The sequence below is a fragment of the Callithrix jacchus genome, chromosome X (assembly GCF_049354715.1).
Source record: "Callithrix jacchus isolate 240 chromosome X, calJac240_pri, whole genome shotgun sequence".
Lineage (NCBI taxonomy): Eukaryota > Metazoa > Chordata > Mammalia > Primates > Cebidae > Callithrix > Callithrix jacchus.
Genome location: NC_133524.1, coordinates 37,511,296 through 37,523,768, shown reverse-complemented (window position 1 = coordinate 37,523,768; position 12,473 = coordinate 37,511,296).

Below are 12,473 nucleotides of genomic sequence, written 5' to 3'. Positions count from 1 at the left end.
TAAAAGATTCTTCCTATGTAGCCTTCAAAAGAACTTGTTATGTATACTAAAAATACCTGCTATCTCTGAGACTTATACCTATTTCCTAGTTCTCCTTTATCTATTTCACTTCTAGTTAATGGTCCACTGTTCATTTAAAAGAAAAAGCAACATGTGAGTTTAAAAAAAAGGTTAAAGGAACCATCATCACAAGGATGGAGGTCAACATTCTGATTGTGATATTGTACTATAGCTTTGCAAGATGTTACCATTGGAAGAAAGTGGGTAAAATGTATGTAGACTCTCTGTGTATAACTTCTTACAACTGCGTATAAACCTACAATAATATCAGAATTTAAAATTTAATTAAAATTAAAAAGGACAGCATGAGACTGTCGCTATATTGGCACCAAAAAAAGGAACTTAAGTTCAAAATGAGCTAATAAATAAATGTAATACACTACAAGAATAAACAAAACAATGTACATTTTGGAGAAACATGGGATTTTTGTTTTTTTACAAATTATGTCATGTTGAGCAGGGTTTTGTTTTGGTTTTTGTTTTGTTTTTTTCTTTTTGAGACAGAGTCTCATTCTGTTGCCCAAGTTGGAGTGCAGTGGCACAATCTCAGCTCACTGCAACTTCCACCTCCCAGGTTGAAGCAATTCTCTTGCCTCAGCCTCCTGAGTAGCTGGGACTACAGGCACATGCCACCATGCCCAGCTAATTTTTGGTATTTTTAGTAGAGACGGGGTTTCACTGTATTAGCCAGGATGGTCTCAATCTCCTGACATCATGATCCGCCTGCCTCAGCCTCCCCAAGTGCTGGGATTACAGGCATGAGAGCAGGGCTTTAATTGTTTTCAGTAGACTAAAGCCTTTCAATAGCTAAAAAAAAATTATAATGCTTTTAACAAGTTAAACTTTCCAGAACTAAGAAAAAAGGAAGTAAAAGTATCTAAAAATTTTTTCTAAAAGATTAAAGGGTAAGCAACTAATGGAATAATAAACAGAACAATAGTAAGACACCAAATTCTTGGTTACCAAATTCTACTGTCTGCAAAAAGTCATGCTGTACAAATGACTCCTTGAAGGAACCAACCTTATAACCCCAGAATTAACACTACAGGGTTGATATCCTTCAACTCTCTTTTGTAGCATTATTTCCTTTGACTACTTGTCATCCTTGAAGACAGCATCTGCTGAACAATATAAAAAGTCCATATGTTATTACCACATTCTTCATTCAGTTAATTATTCAATAATGCATGCAACTTAACAGTTATTTATTGCATGTGTATTAGAAGCCAAGCCAGGGCATTGTACTAAGTAATGGGTATATAAAGATGAAAAGATAGAGAACCATTTCTTCTTCCCAAGAGTTGCCAGCCTATCTGGAAAAATAATTGTGAGTCAGTAAATGAATAACAAACATAGCTAACTTTTATTGAACAGTTCCATATGCTGCTTACTGTGTTAACTGCTTTCTGCATGAACTCAGCTGATCCAGCTAATAGACCATGGGTGGACATGATCTGTAGCCTTGTTTTACAGATAAGGAAATTGAGGAAAAGAGAGAGGAATTTGTTAAAAAGCAGATAAACTGTGGAATTTCCATTAAAACCAGGGCACTATCTCTCGAGAACCCACATTCCCAGCCCCTGGCCCAGAGGATGAAGGACAAGTCCTCTGAAATCCTAGTGTCTCTTAGATCATCACTAAGGAGTTGCTTGAATTGGGTCTAGAAGAAAGAGGAGAGATTCATATGGGTGTTTGGGAATCACGAAAGTGCTGATCGTGTTTTCCTGGCATAGGGAGGAATCAAGCTAGAAGGAATTAACACTACAGTATCAAGGGATAAAAGATGTCACTGAATTGTGGACTGAGAGGATTATGTGGAATGGAGAATGACATTGGCTGGGGAAAATGAAGGAGAAGGGGATGTCTAAGAGCACATAAGTGACTTCTTAGAAACAGTCTTGGGCCACTTAATCATCATCCTGTTCTTACCTGTCTTCAGGTGAGGCTTTGTAGAAAGGTGAACACTGCTGCCACATGATTCCTGACACTTTTGATCGGCATTTTTTCCCTTCTTCTGAACACTGTGGCTATAATTGAAGCCCAGGTCACTTCTGCTGGTTATCACTGCTGATGTCCCATGACACCTGAGGTGCCAAAGCTCTATTCTGTTGAGAACTTAGGGAGAATATCTCTTCCCTTCTGTGTTATATACTATGTTGGATGGCAGTTGGGAGCTAACGAGGTGCTACTGCATTCTGCTTTTATTTCATAAAGAGGTGTTTTACTGAAATTAGCTCTTTGATACTTACATTTATTTCCCTCAAGTGTAAACATAAGGTCATAAACGGATGCTATTTAGAGTCATCTGAATATCACCTTACACTGGAATGAGAATTATTTCTCTGCTAATTAAGGCTAAACATGCTTTATTGATTAAGGATTCTTTTAAAAACTATTATCTCTGAGAAATTTCTCAAGACCTTCTTGTAAACAGGATTTTGATGGTTCACATGACTAGTTCTTAAGACTGCCTGGACAGACATAAATCCTGCAGTATGCTAAGCATCGGTTTAAGCCTCCTTTGCCACCTCTGCAATATACACATTGAAGCTGAAACAATATGGACCACACCTACCAGCCTCTTTCCACAGTGCTCCTCCATCAAACATTCTCAATCTCTCAGCATCCTCCAGTCAGCATTGACAGTACAAAGATGAACATGTGGTACTATTTGAGAGCAAAACCTTACAAAAAGAAGAAGGGGCCCAAAACAATTCTAATAAAACATAAAATCATATTTATGTACTTGTTAGAACATTAGCCTAAAGAAGGAATAATCAACTGTTGAGAGGGGCATGCATTGGATAGGAAAAGTAAATGTACCACTTAAGCAGAGTCTTGAAGGACAAATCAAGGAAAATTAAGACAAAGGTGTAGAGTGGCAGTTCTGGATATGGCTAGGCAGGAAGGGATAGATTGTCAGAGACCCAGGAGACAAAAGAAAAGGTCCAAAGATGCAAGGAAGATGCTTAATAGGTATTGAATAGGTGGAGGAATGAATGAATGAGTGATTAAAAAAACCCCTGTATTTTATAACATTTTCCTGCTTCCAAAATGTTTGCATAATTATTTTATATAATGTTCACAATAAGAGGTTAAGTGACTTATTTAATGTCACAGGAATCATTCAACTAAAATGCTATGTAGACCCCATAACTATGACATTGTTACCTCAGTGGCCACAGAGCATCAGAAATGATGTTCATCAGAAGAAGCAAGCAGAGCAGAACTGGTCCCCTGACTTCTTGACCTGGTCCCCTGACTTCTTGACCTGTATGTGTTATGCTTTGGCTTCCAATTTAGTTCTTAATTTAGATAGAAAATAGCAAAGGCTTTGTTTCAAGTGGTCTTTGCTATGAAAACCGCTGACTTTGCACCCAGTCACTTGAAAGGCAAGAACAATTTGTTTAGCCTGTCTAGTCACATCTGCATTCTGAAACACTGCCATGAAGCCAACAGCTGTAATCTTAAACCAAATGCCAAATCTGAAACCCGATATGATGAAACAGATTAGTACCTCTTCATAAACAGATAATGCACAACATTGTTTATTCTAATGGAAGGTGGTAACATTATGGTTTACCATCTGGGTAAGAACAAGACTTTTTGTCCTCTAATAGATGCTTGCTTTCCCATGGAATATTGAAATTGCCACACGTTGTTTAAATTAATCATGTAGATAGTGCCAGTGATTATAGTTTATATGAATGTCAGCTTCAATATTAGTGATACTTGGCAACAAAGCCAACATCTGAGAGTTTGTTTGAAGGAAGAAAGTAGTTCGACACAGGAAAATAAGGCAGAATAATTTAATGTGCATATCAATATTTACATCAAAGATTAATGTAATGCAATAAGAGATGAATAAAAGCTAGAGGAAAATAATTAATCGAAGAGTTATGAGATCACCTTTCATTATCAGTTTTTCCAGAAAAATAAATCTATGATAGAGGAAACAGATGACATGACTCTTGTCTTAATATGTCTAGGATATATCATGAGGCCAGAAAATCTGAAAATTAACCTAGAATTCATTGCAGGGAGAAGATACCACTCAGGCTACTCAGCAGGATGGAAAAAATGATCCATATGACAATAAACCAGAAAGAACTAAGTTCATATGGAAAGATTAATGACATGATTACCTTGAAAAATCTATTTGTATGTTTTGTACAAATTAATATTTACAGTTTCATAAATTGTTTTACTTGTTCAGAATATATAAATTGCAAATTATACTTTTCTTTTTTTTGTCCTATTACCATAATCGAATCCCATACTAATCTCATGCTCCATTGAATCCACATAATATTAAACTTTCTGTGAAGGAATGAACGTCAAAAATAAATTTTAAATCTGAAATCTGAAATTCTGAGATCAAGTAATACAAAATTATGTTCTTTTTTGTGAATGAGTGATTAGGTTATTATTGTATTTAAAAGTTTATCATGTGTTTTTAAGATGCCTATTCCAGAAAACCAGAATATAAAACTGAAAAATTAGAAGAAAAATGGAAAATTGGACATCGGAAAACTTATAGTAAACTCAGAAATATATTGCCAAATTGAAAATCATGACAAAGAGGATTTACGCATTTTTGGCAAGATTGTGCTACTATATCCATGTAGGATAATTTTATTCTTAGTGAAAATAAGCTATTCACTACTGCAATCACTAGCTTACTGTAGCAGGGTTGGTGAAATAGCATGTAGCTACACCATGAAATCATATATGAATGACACCAAATACAGGAATAAGAACTGACAAAGGATTTCCTTCTTTCTTCTTTCCTTTGTTTTCTCTCTCACTGCCCCCTCTATCCTTTACTCTTACCTTTCTTTATTTCTTCCTTTCCTTCCTTCTTTTTAAATCTCTACTCTGGGGTACAATCTATATTGGTTTACATACCATACATTTGTACAAACAACTTTGGGCATGTTTGAATTATTAGCTATCCAATTTCAATTTATTTCAGTGGTGCTTTATCACTTTCTCATTGTCCAGGAATATGCCATAATGAACCACTCCTCTACCAAATTCTAAGCAACGAGAAGCACAAACATAAACAATTATCTCTAATGCAGCCTGTGAGTACTCTAAAGAAGCTGTATGCAACATGCTATGAGACTATGACATTACAGGAAAGGACATGATTGATTCTATTTGGGCATAGGGGGAGACTTCCTAAAAGAGACAATATCTGATCTTGCATGGAATAGTAAAGAAGAATTTTTCAGACAGACAAAATGAGAATAGAGGGTATTTCATGCAGAAAGGGTGTGTGTTGTGGTGGGGGAGGAATTTGGTTAATCCAGCCAAAAACAGATTAGATGATTCAGTAAATATTTCATGAAAACATTTTAAAACACGTATGTCTACAGTCAGGGTCTAATCCTACTTGATCCCTGCTAGAGTTAAGGGAGATATACAAAAGCTTATGTTGAAAACATGCTCAAAGGATGTCATCCTTAGCCTAAAGAGGCAAGGTTGTGTTATTGGCCACTTCATACTGTTGTTCATTCAAATAGTGCTGTTAATTCCAGGGTGTCCTGGGTTGCCCTCAAGCTGATCAAGGAAAACTTTAAAAATGTTAGTGGTTCATGATGGCAAGATATTGGGGAATAGTATAAAAATTGGCATTAATAAATGTATGTACTCTAATTTGTGAGACTTCTTATATATCTGAAATTGCTTGCTTATGGTTATTATATCAAATGGTATGTGCAGGGCACTAGTTGAGGTGGTCAATACTTCTTTGCACATTCGGTAATATTGTTAGCTCTTAACCATATATGATGTTTCCTTTTAAAATCAGGAAAAGGATATTCTTTATATTTACATCAGATTTTTTCTTTTTTTCTTATACTATTGAAATCATCATTGTAATATGACTCCCAGGCTATATGTGCTATAAGTTTATTTTTTGTATAAATGAATCTTTCATATTCTGCTGACTGCCTAACATATTTTTCTGGAAATACAGACTGGAATTATATTCACAAAACAAGTGTATAGATACATTAAATTGTAAAAAAAAAATGCTTATTTTTATATTTTATTCATATCATTGATGTGAAATTTAAAACTGCAAACTCAGGGGCAAGGTTATCCAAAATCACCTTAATGCAATGAGATTCAACTGCATTAAAGCTGTAGAATTTTACAGCTTAAAGTCAATTTATAAATGATTTACTTCAGTATCCTTATAATCAATATGAGAGACATTGGTCAAATGAGGTGATGACTTACTCTTGACTTCTGTTATTTCACAAATTATGGAAATAGAATATCAGTTTTTGGATTCCTAGCCCTGCATTCCTTCTCCTACTCTATTGTGGTTACCCATATACTAATGTATTTTCTTTAAATATAACCATAATATTAAAGTTTTAAGGAACCCTTAAAGATTATTTAGTATCCCTCTTCTTTGAGTAAATAGAACTATTGCATTCTGCATAGACTGAAACCTATTAATTTCTGAAGATAATGACATATGGTAAATGACATAGAGTATTATTTAAATGTCATCCCCAAACTATTGTCTTTCCCTTTAAATAAATGAAAGTGAGTTTCATTCTTAAATAGAATATTATTTTATCTTGGCACAAACATTACTTTGATACTACAGCAAATTTCAATAAAAATGGGATACAAGTTGTCAGCAACATATCTATTCTTAAAAAAAAAGAAACTTCACCACTATATTTGGAAGAACAGTGTCATTAAAATATGCTTACAAGTTGTCTCAATTGCTAAGGATTCATTTAATGCAAATGATTCATTATGTGGTGGAAGTGTCCCTGCCTCTACCACCCTGTGATTTTTGCTCTGAAAAATCAGCCTATCTATATCTCTCCAAAAAATAAGCAGCCATCACAAAAACATAATGCCATCAGTTCCCTGCAGTCTGTAAGTCAACTCACAAAAAGCACCAGGAACATTTTTGTCTATAAAGTCAGACATTAACCAAATGACTCCAAAGTCTACTTGAGTTGGATTTGGTGGACTATGCATAGGTGGTGCTATGTGACTTTAAACGTATCCACTAAGGTCTGGACTTCATGTGGAACACTGTGTAACAAGCTCATTTCTACTAATGGGCTGTGATCTCTACCATTGCACTGTTTTAGATCACCATCTTTTACATCTTTGAGGAAGGGCTTTGGAGACAAAGTGTCTGGATTCCATATCCTGCTCGGGGCAGACTAGGTATGCAGCTCCATTCTAATTCTCAGATTCTTTATTTGTAAAATGGGAATAAGAACACCTAGCTCATAAAGTTTTAAGGAAGGTCAAATAAAATAATACCTTTAAAACACCTAAGCACATTACCTTGGATATATAGGAATATATATATATATCCAATATGTATATAATATCACTGTGGAATTGCAAATGTTTACATACTAATTATACACAGTGCCTAATTTATGATGTTTTGACCTACAATTTTTCAGATTTATGATGGTGCAAAATTAACACGCATCCAGTAAAAGCTGCACATTGTATTTTCAATTTTGGTACTTTCTTGGCTAGTGTTATATGATAAGATACTCTCTTACAATGCTGGGTAGCAGCAATGAGCCACAGCTCCTAGTCAGACATACAATCAGGAGGATAAACAACCAATACTCTACACTGTACCATGTCGCCACATGTTTTTGCCCAACTCTAGGATAACATAAGTGTTCTGAGCCTGTGTAAGGTAGATTGAGCCAAGCTACCATGTTCTGGAATTTAGGTGTATAAAAATACACCTTTCAACTTATGATATTTTCAATTTACAATGGAGATATTGGGATATAACCCCAGTTTGAGTCAAAGAGTAACTGCATTGCAATGCAATTTGGTTAAAGTAAAACCACAAGGCACCTACTTAAACATTATTAAATGAAATAACGTTAGGGGAAATCATTGTTTGATAAACATGCTTTTGTGAAGGCAAGATGCATGGCTCTTCACAATCTCTATTGAAAGAAACTAGAGAAAACTGAGAAGTATTTATAAATCAGTTACCATAAAGCTATAAGATATAAAAAGGATTAGCCATGTACTGATTTAATAAATCTATACATATTCTTTATTCTGCCATTATAAAATTGATTTGGGGGCAAATGTGTTACAAATGGAGAAAACTCTCTTGTAATATTATTTTTATTTGCAGAGTATTATTTTTATTTTCTGTGAATAAAATCCTTAACCTCAAGACTATAAATATAACAAGGAACTTGTGCATCCTTTTTAATAGAAAATATTGCCTATTGGGGTATCTATTACAGTAAATTGGATTTACTTCCCAAATCATAAAGTACAAAATAGCCCTTTGATATTTAGCTTAATATCTATGCCTGACCTTGCTAAATGTCTACTAATTCACCTACTATATATGTGACATGGATTTATTTGTCCATAAAAAAGTGTTTTAATTTTAAATTTCTTCTTTCAAGGCTACTTGAAAAAAACTTAATTTATGACTCTAATATATTTACTTGCAAACAAAAGACAGAGATTATTTCTTCTTCAATGATGAGTACAAACCAATGTTGACTGTGACTAGTAAGGTTGGTATTTTTGTTATTTTTGTTACTTATTCTCAGTTCCACCAGTTGACATGTACTTCAGGACTGACAGAAAAACAAAAATAGAATCACTTTGCCTTCTTTTAGGGAAAAATAAAATTTAATACACCAGGGTTGATAACTGAGTTAACTGTCCTGTTGGGACCTGGGCTTTTGTCTTAAACTTTATCCCCACCTTCCTATAACAATTACTTACAAATCCTAAGGTCTCCTCTTGATTTTGGGGCTATGTCGTCTCTTTCTATTTCACTTATTAGATACTGGTATCCTGACCAGAAACTCAAGCTTATGGCTGGTGCCTAATACCTGCTGAGAGTTCTCCCTGAGTCCCAGTGTTTGTTAGTTTGTCCTAGTCTCTTAATAAGTTATTCTCCAAGGTTCTCTGGAGACTTGCTTGTCAAAGAAGTGACAATCACACATTGACTTTTGTTTTGTGATGCCTTGAGTACATCGCACACTGAACAAAAGTGCATGTAAAGCCTTGCAGTTTGAATCATGAATCTGGTGTTTCTTTTTCCTTTGAGCATAAGGATCATCCTGGCTAATGGCAACAAGACAAAGCCATCTGTTGAGTAACTGGTTAGCCTTGGGAACAAAAAGGTAAAACAAGGGGGATATAGGCCCCATGCAAGTCCAAAACCCAGCAGGAGGGATGTCATTAAATCTTTTTTTTTTGAGATGGAGTTTTGCTGTTGTTACCCAGACTGGAGTGCCATGGCGCGATCTCAGCTCACCACAACCTCCACCTTCTGGGTTCAAGCAATTCTCCTGCCTCAGCCTCCCGAGTAGCTGGGACTACAGGTGCACACCACCATGCCCAGCTAATTTTTGTATTTTTAGTAGAGACGGGGTTTCACCATGTTGACCAGGATGGTCTCGATCTCTTGACCTTGTGATCTACCTGCCTCGGCCTCCCAAAGTGCTGGGATTATAGGCGTGAGCTGCCATGCCCGGCCTAAATCTTAAAGCTCCAAAATAATCTCCTTTGACTCCATGTCTCACATCCAGGCTGCACTGATGCAAGGGGTGGGCTCACAAGGCCTTATGCATTCTCACCCCATGGCTCTGCAGGGTACAGCCTCCATGGCTGCTTTCACAACCAGGCATTGAGTGCCTCTGGCTTTTCTAAGTGCACAGTGCAAACTGAATCTGCCATTCTGGAGTCTGGAGGATGGTGACCCTCTTCTCAGAGCTCCACTAGGCAATGCCCCAGTGAAGACTCTCCATGGGGGCTCCAAACCCACATTTCTCCTCCAGACTGCCCTAGTATAGGTTCTCCATGAGGGCTCTGCTCCTGCAGCACATTTCTGCTTAGACATTCAGGCATTTCCATACATCCTCTGAAATCTAGGCAGAGGCTCCCAAGCCTCAACTATTGCCCTCTGTGCACATGCAGGCTTACCACAAAGCCTGTGGCTTATACCCTCTAAAGCAGCAGCTTGAGACTTATCTGGGGCCCTTTTAACCATGTCTGGACCTTGAGCAGCTGGGACACAAAGACCAGTGTCTGGAGGTTGTACAGAGCAGCAGGGCCCTGGGCCTGGTCGGCGAAAACATTCTTCCCTCCTAGGCCTCTGGACCTGTGATGGGAGGAGTTTCCATGAAGGTTTCTGAAATGCCTTCAAGTCATTTTCCCCATTGTCTTGGTTATTAACATTTAACTCCTCTTATGCAAATTACTGCAACCAGCTTGAATTCCTCTCCAGAAAATGGGCTTTTATTTTCTACCACATGGTTGGACTGTAAATTTTCCAGAATTTTATGCTCTATTTCCCTTTTAAATATAAGTTCCAGTTTCAGATCACCTCTTTGAGCATTCATATGAGTGTATACAGTTAGAAGCAACCAGGCCACATCTTGAACGCTTTGCTTCTTAGCAATTTCTTCCAACAGAAACCCTAAATCATCTCTCTCTGGTTTGAAGTTCTACAAATCTCTAGAGCAGGGACACAATGCCTCCAGTCTCTTTGCTAAAGCATAGCAAGAGTCACCTTTACTCCAGTTCCCAATAAGTTCCTCATCTCCATCTGAGACCACCTCATCCTGTATTTCATTGTCCATATTACTATCAGCATTTTGGTTACAATCATTCAAAAAATCTCTAGGAAGTAACTTTCTCTCATCTCCCCGTCTTCTTCTGAGCCCTCCAAACTGTTGCACCCTCTGCCCAGTGCCCAGTTCCAAAGCTGCTTCCACATTTTCAGGTATCTTTATAGCAATGCCCCATGTTTCTCCTTGGTACCAATATTATGTATTAACCCATTCTCACAGAGCAATAAACATCTAAAACTTGTTAATTTATAAAGAAAATACATTTAATCAACTCATTGTCCTGTACAGGCTGTTTGCTGAAGAGAAATTCTGGTTTCTATGACTCACTTTGGTTGAGAAAGAGGGGCAAGAGATAGAGTGGCAGGAGAAAGTCAGAGAGACTTTGATTGTGATGCCTTTCAATCTCCTTTAAAATATTCAGCATGGCAAAGCACCATACTTTGGAGTATCATTTTCTGAGCCTTAACAGTTCCATTGTAAAATACTGTTTCTGTAAAACGTTGCTTTTTGGAAATGGTAAGCTATTTAGATAAATTCTCCTCTCTCTCTCTCTCTCTCTCTCTCTCTCTCTCTTGCTCACACACACACACACACACACACACACACACACAATCACAACTCAAAGCCTTGAAAGTAAAAAAACTTAAACCATGTTAAAAGTGTCAAGAGCAAACAAATCTATAGGAAAATTCCAAGTCAAAGTTTTACCCTAAGGTGAAAATCCAGGGAGCTTAGCAGAACAAAGAACAATCAACCTCATTTTCTCTCTCATCCCCAAAAGGCTTTGAGTTTTCTTCAGTTTGGGTGATCAAGATTATCTGATTGAGAAGAAATGAGGGAAAGAGAGAAAGAGATGTTTAAAATTCAGAACTCAGAGCTTGCCCAGAAAGGAGAATCTGGGTCCTAAAAGGGCTAAATCCTTAGTGTTCAGGAAAACTAGAATCTTACCCTCAGGGAATAAAGAAGAAAGCCACGTGGGTGTTGAATGAGTGGGAGAAAAAGGGAAAGGAAAAAACATCAAGAAAACATGAACATGAATCAGCCTTACTGTTGATACAGAAGCTAGAAAGAAATTATTTAGGTGAATAGTGAGGGTAAGAGTGTCCTCAGTCCCTTTTAACAAAAAGCAGCCCCCAAATCATTTCTTTTCTAACAAAGAGAAGCCTGTAAAATCAAACTGGAGACATAAATAAGCAAGCTGGAATCTTGCATAGGTAAATTACAGCAGCTGTGCCAATAGGAAAAGGCTACCTGGGAGCCAGGCATGTTCAACATGGAGGTTCCCTGTTGCCTTTTGCTTGTCACAAAAAGGCAGGCAACATGGCACTGGCCAAATAGAGACCCTATCTGCATAATAAAAGATTAGGGTGAGATGGTCAGCTTCTTTGCATGCTACGCAAACAGAACATCTGGTCCAACCAGTCTCTTGGGCCCTATGTAAATCATACACCACCTCCTCAAGCTCCTCTATTAAATCCCCCACCCACCGCCATGCACCTCATCACAAAACCAGAAGACCCACTCAGGAGCCTCTCTCTCTCTGCAGGAGAGAGAGCCATTCTCTTTCTTTTGCATTTTAAACCTCTGCTCTTAAACTCGCTTCTTGTGTGTCTGTCCTCGATTTCCCTGGCATGAGACAATGAACTTCAGGTATTTACCCCAGACAATAACATTGCTTCACTGTAAATATGTTAAGACAAAAAAGCATTATAAGAGATAAAGTCAGCTAATAAAGATTTGATTAGGAAAATAAACAAATACACTAACATATATCTATACAGA